The 12476-nt window shown below is 37.8% G+C and overlaps 1 protein-coding gene across 1 annotated transcript in view; it reads right to left on the bottom strand.

The window, feature by feature from the left end:
• The window catches only part of LOC129762743 (retinal dehydrogenase 2-like), a 40728-nt gene that overhangs the window by 27107 nt on the left and 1145 nt on the right, over positions 1 to 12476 (bottom strand). The gene's annotated exons all lie outside the window — the stretch shown is intronic.

Below are 12476 nucleotides of genomic sequence, written 5' to 3'. Positions count from 1 at the left end.
TAATCATTTCGGGCACAGCATCGATGTTTTCTGGCACTACAGTCGATTTTGGACGACCTTCACGAAACTCGTCGGACAGCGAACTACGACCACGATTGATTTCACTATACCAGCGATACACAGTGGTTTTTGATGGAGCTTCATCGCCAAAAGTCAAATTAAGTTGATTGACGCACTCTTGTTGTGATAATCCACGTCGAAACGTCCACGTAAAAAATCATCGCACGAAAATGTTCACGATTCAGTTCCATTTTTTTGCCGAGATCAACTAAATATAAAATAAACAAGCGTCCGTATGACAAAATTTTCTGAGTACGTATATCGTCAAAAATGTCAAACTTTACGATGGAACCATCAGATGGACTCACATGACATCAGTGTTGCCAATTCCCGAAATATAAATAGTGACCCTCGTATAATATTTTGACGTAGGACTACATCTAACAAGACTTCATGAGGGATAGTATTAATGATGTATTCACGAAATAAAATGAAAATCTAAACATTGAACATGTAGGAAATAATGGAAAATTTTGAATGCTTATAACTCGAGAATTTCTTAATACATCGCAAAGGTGTTGCATCAATTGATAAGAAATATGCCTACGCAAATATCTCAATCATTTTTTTTTTTTTTTTTGAAATAAACAATTGAATAATTGTGAAATGTCAAGCATTATCCAAACGCGCCAAGTGCCACGCTCTGATCGGTCCAATTTGTGTTCTTCGAATTGTTCCGACCAAAAGGAGCAACCAGAGTAACAGCGAAATATAATTTGAATACAAGTGAAACACCGAATCGTAAGCCCCTTCCCTTGTGAGTGTACCGTCAGTCAAATCAGATAAATTTGGCTGTTGCCTTCTGAAAACATCATTCATTTTCTAACCGCGAAGAACAGCCTGTATGCGAAGGCTACCGTTCCAACATATCCGCAAATATCATTATCAGCAGTGGGTAGCGGAAGCCGGCGCCAAAGAGTTTTAATTTTGTTGCCATCCAACGGACAACCGTCATTCATCGCTTTCGTCGTTCGTGAGTTATAGTGTCGCAAATATGGAGCAAAATAAAGAGAAAATCCGACATATTTTACAGTACTACTATGACAAAGGCAAAAATGCATCTCAAGCTGCCAATAACATTTGTGCAGTTTATGGATCCGATACAGTTTCCATTTCCCCGCACAACGATGGTTTCAACGTTTTCGTTCTGGTGTAGAGGTCGTCGAAGATGCGCCACGCTCCGAAAGGTCTGTCGTCGAAAATTGCGACAAAATCGCTGAATTAGCCGAGAAAGATCGGCATAGTAGCAGCCGTAGCATTTGAAGAAGCTTGGATTCACAAAGAAGCTCGATGTATGGGTGCCACACACGTTGACGCAAAAAAACATCTTTGACCGTATCGACGCACGTGAATCGCAACAAAATCGACCCGTTTCTGAAGCGGATGGTGACTGACGATGGAAAGTGGGTCATTACGACAACGTGAAGCGCAAACGGTCGTGGTCGAAGCCCGCTGAAGCGGCTCAGACGGTGGCCAAGCCCTCATTAATGGCCAGGAAGGTTCTGCTGTGTGTTTGGTGGGATTGATTGCTCAATTCGGACCTGTACTGCCAACAACTGGACCGCTTGAAGGTAGCACTCATGAAGAAGAGGCCATCTTTGATAAACAGAGGCCGCATTGTCTTCCATCAGGACAACGCCAGGCCACACACTTCTTTGGTGACGCGCCAGAAGCTCTGGGAGCTTGGATGGGAGGTTCTTTTGCATCCGCCGTATAGTCCGGATCTTGCACCAAGTGACTACCACCTGTTTTTGTCCATGGCGAACGAGCTAGATAGTCAGAAGTTAGCCACAAAAGAGGCCTGTGAAAATTGGCTATCCGAGTTTTTTGCCAATACGGAAGCGAGCTTCTATAACAGGGGTATTATGAAGTTGGCATCTCGTTGGAAACAAGTCATCGAACAAAACGGCGCATATTTGACTTAAAACAGATGATTGTAACTAATTTTATGAACAAATGAAAATTCAAAAAAAATACCGCAGGACTTTTTTGACAGCCTAATATTTGAATATATGGCAGTTCGTTTGGCGCTTTTCAGGGTCACCAAAACTTCCACAAAATACCTATTACAATTGAATTCAATGGAACAGTTCGATGTCTAACGTGATATCCAAAATAATAAAAAGGTAAACTGATTTTGGTTGCTTAGGGAAAGCTCGTGTGATTGTGGGAGTGTTTTTGAGCTAATTAGCGTATGGTGATTCGATTCCGATCGATCATGAATTTTCTACGATTTTTTGCCGGAAACAATGGCTAGAAATGACATCGTTGGAGATGTACCTTTGCCAACAGGTACTGAAAAATTACTTGGATATTGAAAAAGTTATTTCAATTGACAGCCGACATTACCCACCCGTCTTTTTTTTTTTTTTTTGAAGATTTTGTTTGAGTGAACGAGAATAGAACCAAACAACCGAACATCTACAACGCTCTACAACGCTCTACAACTCAAAGTTCTATAACGGAGGGGTATTTAAATTATGAAGCGACTTGGCGAAGGGGGTGATGATTTTTGGAAACTCATCATAAAATTTGTCACATTCCAGATCAAAGTTCTGTTGGACAATTATCATAGTTAGGCTATTAGGAAGACACAACTTATAGTCAATGAGCTTCATGAATCCGTGATACCCTAGAATTTTGTTTTCCATTTCTGAAAATATTTGCACCTAATGATTAGCAACTGGCACGGATTCTACATTGACGAATTTCATGCCAACTCGTCTTAGGAGCTGGCAACACCATCTCAGAGAGCAGCGTTGTGGGTGTAAAACATGGGCCATTTAACCAACTTTGCATACTTGAAATGAAAAAAAAAGAATTAGACTATTTTCGAAAAGAGTCAAACATTTTTTCTTATTTTTTTTATAAAAATAGGTGGCTATAATAGGGGGTAGGATCGGCACCCCTTGAGTTTTACTAGAAAACTCTAATTAATTATGTTTTTGAACACTGTACAGGTTAGTATTTGTTATTTAAGACGTTTTAAATCAAATCCAACCCACCTTGATTCGTCAAATGTTAAAATATGAATCAAAACAAACGCGAGTGCCGATGATGTGCAACCGAATGTAATTTTTCGGTAGTGGAATTTAAGCTTTTATTTTTGAACAAGATTTCAAATCCTTTTTCGTTGTTCTACAGTTTGTCCCTTTGGATTGTTAACTATCACTGGGATTCGAGTTGAGTTAAGCAATAATTTAATAGAAATAGTCTCCCTCCCTAAAAATGTAGCATACATGGGGTAAGACCGTCACCCTTTGACTGGAGTAATTCCGGCATGATTTTCCGTTAGTTGAAGGTTATTGGGGTATATTTTCTATCTATTTCAGATGCCTCACAGCTCCCAAGGAGATCGAATTGTGAGAGTGGGTCCCAGGAAAACCTCACCCTTGCAAAAGAGGCTATTGTTGGTGGAGTTTCTGTCAAACGTACTTCCAAGACTTAGGAATCCCCAAGCCTACATTACGGGATCATATTTTGTGAAAGGTGGTGAGCTCGAAACTAGAACCTAGAATCAATCGAACTAGTAAATGAATTGTGGTGTGGATTGAGGTACTGCATGATAGATTTTTCTAATACCAAATTCCTTTCTTTTCCATATTGAATGTTCACAGGAGCTTGTTCCGACCATATCTCCGGAATCAGTTGAGCGATTCGAACCATATTCGATGGCGACATCTAGAATAAGAATACCTCCCATTTGGCGGTTGCCACTGGTTCAGTTGGTTTTATTTATTAATATATTTATTAACAAATTGAGGGTGTCGGTGTTACTCCCATGGAGTGCCGGTTTTACTCTCACTGGTTGGTGATCCCTATTTTTATGTCAGCTTTGAAAATGTTATTGCCCTGAAATTGTCAGAATTGATTAACCGTATTATTGATACGTCCATCTTTGATGACTGCTTGAAAATTGCCAAAATTGTACCTCTATTCACATCTGGAGACAAATTGTCCAAAAATAACTTTTAACCTATTTCTATATTACCAGCCATCTCAAAAATTCCAGAAAAAATACTCAATCAGCAATTAAAAACGTACATGATTCAAAACCAATTAATAAACGACAATCAATTCGGTTTTATGCCAAAACGCAGTACTGAAACAGCTTCTATGGAGCTCATAATTTATGTGATTAGAGGTATAGATGAAGGCGATTATGTAGCTTGTATTTTTATTGATCTATCGAAGACTTTCGATTGTATTTCACATTAAACTCTTCAGCATAAACAGAGTTTCTATGGCTTATCTGTCTCTGCAATCGATCTGATAAAATCATATCTAACAAATCGACAACAATTCTGCAGTATAGGCGATACTTTAAGTAATTCAGCTGTTATGTGCGCTGGTGTTCCTCAAGGATCCATATTTGGACCACTTTTATTTAATATTTTTCTGAATGATATTTTTAGCTTACAATTAGAAGGCGAACTTCAATGCTACGCAGACGATGCCGTATGGATATGTAGGGCAAAAAGCTTCACTACTCTTCAAAATATGATGCAAAATGACTTAAATATTATTACAAAGTGGTTTGCTGCAAAATCATGCGAATTAATATCGAGAAGTCTAATTTTATTATTTTCTCAGGAGGAAAACCAGCTCAGACTTTTAGTCTGCAAATTTGTGATAGAATATTAAAGCAAGCTTATGTTGTCGATTATTTGGGCCTCAAAATTGATGAAATTTTAAAATGGAAACAACATATACAAACAATGAAAAATAAAATAACTCCTATAATATTTGCATTAAAGAAAGCCAGAAACTATCTTAATGTTCAATTTTGATGGAATGTTTATAATTCATTCATAGTTCCACATCTGAACTATATGAATTGTATATGGGGATCAGCAGGATCAACTTTTATAAATGAACTAAGTGTTCTGCAAAATAAAACAGTTAAAATAATTAAAAAACTTCCAATGTTGACGCCAACAATAAACTTATATTCTGAAAATTTGCTTTCATTAAATAAGCTACATAAATATAATGTTCTTTTGTTAATTTTTAAAATAAAGAATAATTATATGAAATGCAATATTCCACTCGTTCAGGCACATACTATTCATTCTAGGAATAGGGAGAATTTTGTAGTAGAAAGAGCCCGAACTGAACTCGCAACTAGAAATGTATTTTTTACTGGAATTATAAAATTTAATGCATTACCTCCTGAATTGAAACAAGAAACGAACATTGTAAGATTTAAGAAGAATTTGCGTAGGTTAGTTTATAGTGAACATTCATGAACATCGAATTAGCTATAAGATAATGATTGTATAGTTAAGTTAGTAGTAAGGTGCTTGCTCGCCAGAAGAATTCACCAGCTGATTGGCTGGCTACCGTTTTTTATAAACTTCACAGCCAAAATTGTAAATAAAGAAAAAAAAATTACTATTACTTGAAAATTTGCCGTTGAAAAGCTTATATCTCTTATATCTCATGGAAAATAAACTAGACAATAATTCTGTGTGGGAAACACAAAAATATGTGCCCTCAGATCTCACAAAACAATACATTCCCTTATGGAACCGGGCTTACCATGTAATGTAATTAATGTCTCATTGATGTATAAATTATATAAATTGTGCACCCGTGGCCGAGTGGTTAGCGTCTCACATTGTCATGCCGGGTGTTCGGGTTCGATTCCCGTTCTGGCCGGAGGATTTTTCGTCAAAGAAATTTCCTTCGACTTGCACTGTGGTCACGCGTATTCAAGAGCTTGCCCCTCGGAATACATTCAAGGCGTGTTATTTGGCTTAAGAAATCTCAACTAAGTATTAATAAATGACGCTAATTAATGCATACGTTGAGACGGTAAAAGTTCCACAGGGAACGTTAACGCCATTCAAAAAAAAATGTATAGATTTTCGCGATTTACATGCTCTGCTAACTTTTTACTATTTAAAAACATGTCAAGAACATGTTGAAAATGTCACGAGTAAAACATTATTTTTTCAGGAGTCTTCATACAAAAATGCCTTTTATTTCAGAAACTATAAAAATATAGAAAGTGGACGTCTTCGGTGAAAGTTCATATTTTAATAAAATCTAAAATTTTGTCGGATACACTACATCTCTATCTTGACTTTAAAGATAATAAGGATTAATTGTAAATTTTGCAAAGAAAACATGAACAATTTGTTGTTAGGTAAACTTTTACCCTTCTTCGGATGTATGGACGACTTGTTGGAAAGCGTAATGCTATTCATATATTTTTTTGAGAATTAAAAAAAAAATTTTTTGAGAAAAATTAATTTCAATTTTTAAAATTAATTTCTTTCAGCGAAATTTTGTTTCTAATTTTGGCATTTTTTTATGAAAATCTAAACAAATTCCTACATTTCTTCCTATGATCAGAAATTTTTAGGTATGATAAAATACCATAAAAACACTAATAAATCTCTCGATAGAAAATCCAAGTGAGAGGAATAGCGTGTCACCATGCTCAAACAATTTATTGTAATTTTCACCAACAAAATCACAAAAACTCATCAATTGTTCTCCATGAACAAACCATTGATAGACAAACTCTTTCTCTACGAATACACTGAGCAAAATAACAATACAAGTTCCAATCAGAAGTTGGTTTGAAGAAAAATATTGAAAATAATGACAAATGAATATGTACGTTTGATCAGCTTAATCAAATTCAACGAAACAAACAATAGTATGCAGTCAGAGTGGACCAAGTGCATACGACCGTTTTTCTAACAACCCGAAAATGGAATTAATTTCAAATGAAATATTGGATTTCCCCGCATCAGAAGATTATTCCATTCGTCCTTCGATTAACACGGAAAAGTAACTCATATTGAAAGACAAAATCAAACTTTGAGTTCGATTTATTTCGAATCCCAACTATGTTACTTGGCCCTGTTTAATAGAATACCGACCATCCATCATAATGCATCGAATTTACCTAAAATGTGATTCACTCAAACTATTTACTTACAAAGTGCATAAAAGGTGTTGAAATCAATTGAATTCGAAAAGTGTTTCTTTCAATCATTAAACTCAAAAAAAAAATCAATTTTGGGCGAGACGAAATTCGCCGGGTCTGCTAGGATATCATAAAATTAAAAATATTGCATGTGACGAAAAGTTTTCGGCGAATTTCCGGACGGTATATATTTGCGACGATCCCGGTTAATTTTTGAAAACATTGAAATGTTACATTAACTCATTTGGAGGAAAAAAAACAGGAAGTGGGTTATATCTATGGTATAACCGCAAGGGTGACGTAGGACTATCGTTGATTTAGAGATCATTTGTTTGAAGTTGAATCTAAATCCATCCTGAATGAATGAATAAATAAATATTTGGGTGACTTCAAAAACGAGAGTGTTACTTTGAAGACTCAAGGTTTTATGCATCCAATATTGGATACAAAAAACCTTGTTCTGAAGAATAATCTTCAGAAGCTTTCCTGTTAACTGCACTTGATTGACAAATCACAAAACCAAATGTATGTGGTCGCAGTATTATATGGATAGAAAACATTAAAATAAACTCGCTTGAATGTAATTTTCAATTCCAAGGGGAACTGGCAGATTATTTTTCAGCAACGATAATTTCTTTCCAGGTTTCCTCTCGATAACCAGCAAACGAAAAGGGTTGCGCGCGTGTATGTGTGTGTGTGTGGCGGCTGCTTCTATGTCTTCCCGAGGAACCGTATTTCGATGCTGATACTCTCTTGGTCACCTTCTCTTCTCCTTCTGATCGATCGGCTTTTCTGCGCTCCCTCACAGTTAAAACAAACTGATTGCATTTCAGGTCAGGTCAAGCCAGGTAATGAATACCTCGATCCCTCGCCGTTCAGCTCGTTCAGTAACGATGTTGTCTTGTCGATGTCCTCAGGCGTCGTGCACAAATTACGTAACGCAAAATTCCGAATTTTGAACCTCCCCCCCCCCTTTCGTAACGCAATTTTCTATCTCTAATAAAAAGAAAGTAACGCAACATCTAACCCCTCCCCCCTTATCGCGTTACGTAATTTGTGCACGACGCCTCACGAAAAATGAATGGGTTTCACCACCAGAATATCATTTCAGTATGCTTTTCGTGCGTGATTGAATCGAGAGAAGGTGTGGTTTACGATGGCAATTTGGAAGGCAAACTAGAGGAGAATGAACTCTCTGAGTATGAAAATTTCGGCGACTGAGCAATAATCGATTGAAAATTATATAATTTTGGCGATACGAAACATTTTCCGTTTTTCATGTTATGCATCCATTATTGGATACGAAAATATCCTACTGATGGGAAAGAATAATCTTCAGAAGCTTTCCAGCTAATTACACTTGATTGAAAAATTACGAAATCAAATGTATTTGGTCGCTGTGTTCGCCATATAATTAGAAAACATTAAAATAAACTCTTTCGCATGGATGTATTCTTCAATTCCCAGGGAACTGGCAGATTATTTTTCAGCAACGATTAGATCTTTCCGGAATTTTCTCGATGCTGTATGGCATCCAAACGAAAATTCTCGTTTCAGTTTGGCCTGCAAAAAACTTTTCTGAACTCTATTCCATCAAATTTGGGGCCCTGAAAAGGGCCGTTGATTATATGCTAAGCTAATATAGCACCCTCTCCTTGGATTCGACGGGCCAGCTGAATGTCCTTGGGCATGATGTGACGCGTTTTACGTGGATAGCACACAAATTTGTATCTTCGAATAAGCCTCCTGCAGCGTCATAACCGCGGAACTTTGGAAGCGCAAGTCGGTTTTGAAGTCCTGAGCAATTCCACGATCCAAAAGCTGCAAAGGTAGCTTGCGGATCAGCCTATCGGTCGACTTCCGATAGTGATGAATTTCGCGCAAAGTTCTCGGTCGATAGCGATGTGGCTTTTTCACCTATCCTGCGGCTGGTGCGCTTATCCGAGCTGCTTTCGTGTGCCTTACCACTGAAAGACTAACCTGCTATCTGCTTGGTCCCAAACAAACGAGTCGTCACGGTGCGAGAGTAGAGTAAGAAATGAACGAAAGCAAAGGAAGCGTCATTTTATAACCTGTTTTCGAAGCTATCATTAAGCTATTGAAACAATTTTCCGACTCAATAAATAGCAATCATATAACTCTTGGACATTTTATCTTTTGTATGAAATGATTATCACTGTTCCGTTGATCCGAAGCAGAATGAATCACGCTTAAAGAAGGAATGGATTTTTTCTTGGAATTTACTCAGCAAAAATAATGCCCTTTCCCAACACTTAAAAACGACAAACGGTAAACAGTTTCATCAAAGTGATTTCTTCGATATGGGGATATATTCACTACATCATGTCATGTATTTCATATTCTTCATTATGAAATCCATATCCATGGCACCTATCGGTATCGAATTATCATCGACACCACGATTTTCGCTAAATGCTCCTTTCAGTTCGGCCTGTAAAAAACTTTTCTGAACTCTAATCCATCAAATTTGGAGCCCTGAAAAGGGCTGTTGATTATATGCTAAGCTAATATAGCACGCTCTCCTCGGATACGATGGGCCAGCTGGATGTCCTTGGGCATGATGTGACGCGTTTTGCATGGATAGCACACAAATTGGTATCTTCGAATAAGCCTCCTGCAGCGTCATAACCGCGGAACTTTGGAAGCGCAAGTCGGTTTTGAAGTCCTGAGCAATTCCACGAACCAAATGCTGCAAAGGTAGTTTGAGGATCAGCAATTCGGTCGACTTCTGATAGCGACGAATTTCATGCGAAGTTCCCGGTCGATAGCGATGTGGCTTCTTCACGCTTCCTGCGGCTGGTGCGCTTATCCGAGCTGCTTTCGTGGTGCCTTACCACCGAAGGACTAACGAGCTGTCTGCTTAGTCCCGATGAAACGAGTCCTCACGGTGCGAGAGTAGAGTAAGAAATGAACGAAAGCAAGGGAAGTGTCGTTTTATAAAACATAAAAGAATCGAATGTAAACCCCACCCTCTTTATTGTATAAGCTTACTGTATACTCACGAATATAATAAGGGTGGGATTTAGATTTTATACTTTTATGATTTATAAAATGACGCTTCCTTTGCTTTCGTTCATTTCTTACTCTACTCTCGCACCGTGAGGACTCGAGCTCGTTAGTCTTTCGCAGACAGCTCGTTAGTCATTCGGTGGTAAGGCACACGAAGTCAGCTCGGATAAGCGCACCAGTAGCAGGATAGGTGGAGAAGCCACATCGCTATCGACCGGGAACTTCGCATGAAATTCGTCGCTATCAGATATCGACCGAATTGCTGATCCGCAAGCTACCTTTGCAGCATTTGGTTCGTGAAATTTCTCAGGACTTCAAAACCGACTTGCGCTTCCAAAGTTCCGCGGTTATGACGCTGCAGGAGGCTTATTCGAAGATACCAATTTGTGTGCTATCCATGCAAAACGCGTCACATCATGCCCAAGGACATCCAGCTGGCCCATCGTATCCGAGGAGAGCGTGCTATATTAGCTTAGCATATAATCAACGGCCCTTTTCAGGGCTCCAAATTTGATGGATTAGAGTACAGAAAAGTTTTTTACAGGCCGAACTGAAAGGAGCATTTAGCGAAAATCGTGGTTTCGATAATAATTCGTTACCGATAGGTGCCATGGATATGGATTTCTTAATGAAGAATATGAAATACATGACATGATGTAGTGAATATATCCGAAGAAATCACTTTGGTGAAACTGCATTATAAAATTATTTGTGTACGAATGCCACAATCGATTGTCGACTCTAATTTGCGCTGGGTAATTTCCTCAGAGGACTCGATTCCTCCTTTGAACAATAATAATCTCTTTCTGGCAAAACGATGTGGTATTAATCACATTATTTGAATGATAGAATGAAGAAGTTTTCTGCCAATTTCCTTCAACCTACAAACGTATCTTTCTCCCGTTTGTCGTTTTCGCGTTCGCTAATCCTTTCTCACAACACCCATTTCTCGTTTGAGAAATTGTTGACTAAACATTGTTTGCCAGTGCGCGTAGAGCGGGAATTCCTAAAGATTCATTGCACCTCTAATAAATTGCCGAAAGACGTGGTCTTACGTTGATCCAAACGATTACGAATCCAAAACGAAATGTATTTGGTCGCAGCATTATATGAGTAGAAAGCAAATAATCGCTCGAAAATGACTTGATTTTCGCGATGTGAAACATTTTCCGTTTTTCATGTTATGCATCCAATATTGGATACGAAAATTTCCACTGATGGGGAAAAAAAATATTCAGAAGCTTTCCTGTTAATTGCGATTGATTGAAAAATAACAAAACCAAATGTATTTGGTTGTAGTGTTATATGGATAGAAAACATTAAAATAAACTCTTTCGCATGAATGTATTTTTCAATTCCCAGGGGAACTGGCAGATTATTTTTCAGCAACGATGATAGCAACGAGAATTCCGCGCGTGTATGTGTGCGTGTGTGTGGCGGCTGCTCCGATGTTTCAAGCGGAACCGTGGCATCACTCTCCTCCTGATGGATTCCCTTTTGGCCTTAGGTGCACAAACAGGCTCTTGGTGACACCGTTCATCAGTGTTTTCATGATAAACGAAATTAGCTTCACAACAACAGCGACAACATGCTCCAATCGCTGTTCAATCATAACTGAGTGGGTTCACGAGCGGCGCTCGCTTATATACCGATTGGTGATTTCAATAGCCTGTTTTTAAAGCAATTTTAAGACTATTGAAACAAGTTTTTGGATGAAAAAGTAACAAGTATATGACGCGTAGACATTTTATCTTTCAAATGAAGTGTTTATCATACCATTTCGTTCAGTCGTTTAAGAGCTATTAACGCTCAAAATCTCGGTCTCCAGCGTAACGCTTTCGTTCTCGAAACTTTGGTTTTACACCCCGGTATAGAAATGAAAGACGTAGTCCTACGTCAAAAAGCGTTATAGGAATCAAAACTGTCAAAATCGGTTAACTGTCGTACCATGTTCCTATGTTATGTCATTGTCATTGTCATTGTCATTGATGATAATTAAAAGATCGAAGAATCCTCGATACGACACTTTCAGTGTAATGTCTAGGATCTCCGAATTCTCCTGGATTCCAACTATTTTGTGGATGATTTCAAAATCAGTTTGCGCCGGAAGTTTGTCAGTTTCTTGTCCAAGATAAAACTACAACCAGAATAATAACAGAAATAAGCACCATTGTGGGGATGAAGATCACATCTCCAATTTTTGAAAATGTTATGTTGAAAAACTGAACTTTCAAGAAAAAAAAAATTAAAAAATATATGGCGCTCTCTAGTTCAAAGTCATGTATAAGAGTCTCAGAGTATTTTTTTGTAAATAGAATATTTTTTAAAAAAAGAATAGCAAAATGGTTTTAATTTGATGTGTCGATCTTCTGAATTGGTTCAGTATGAATGGAAAGTAAGTAAATAAAAAGTAAATGGAATTGGACATCCAAATGAAAAAATA

The sequence above is a fragment of the Toxorhynchites rutilus genome, chromosome 1 (assembly GCF_029784135.1).
Source record: "Toxorhynchites rutilus septentrionalis strain SRP chromosome 1, ASM2978413v1, whole genome shotgun sequence".
NCBI lineage: Eukaryota > Metazoa > Arthropoda > Insecta > Diptera > Culicidae > Toxorhynchites > Toxorhynchites rutilus.
This window is presented reverse-complemented; position numbering and strand designations above follow the sequence as displayed.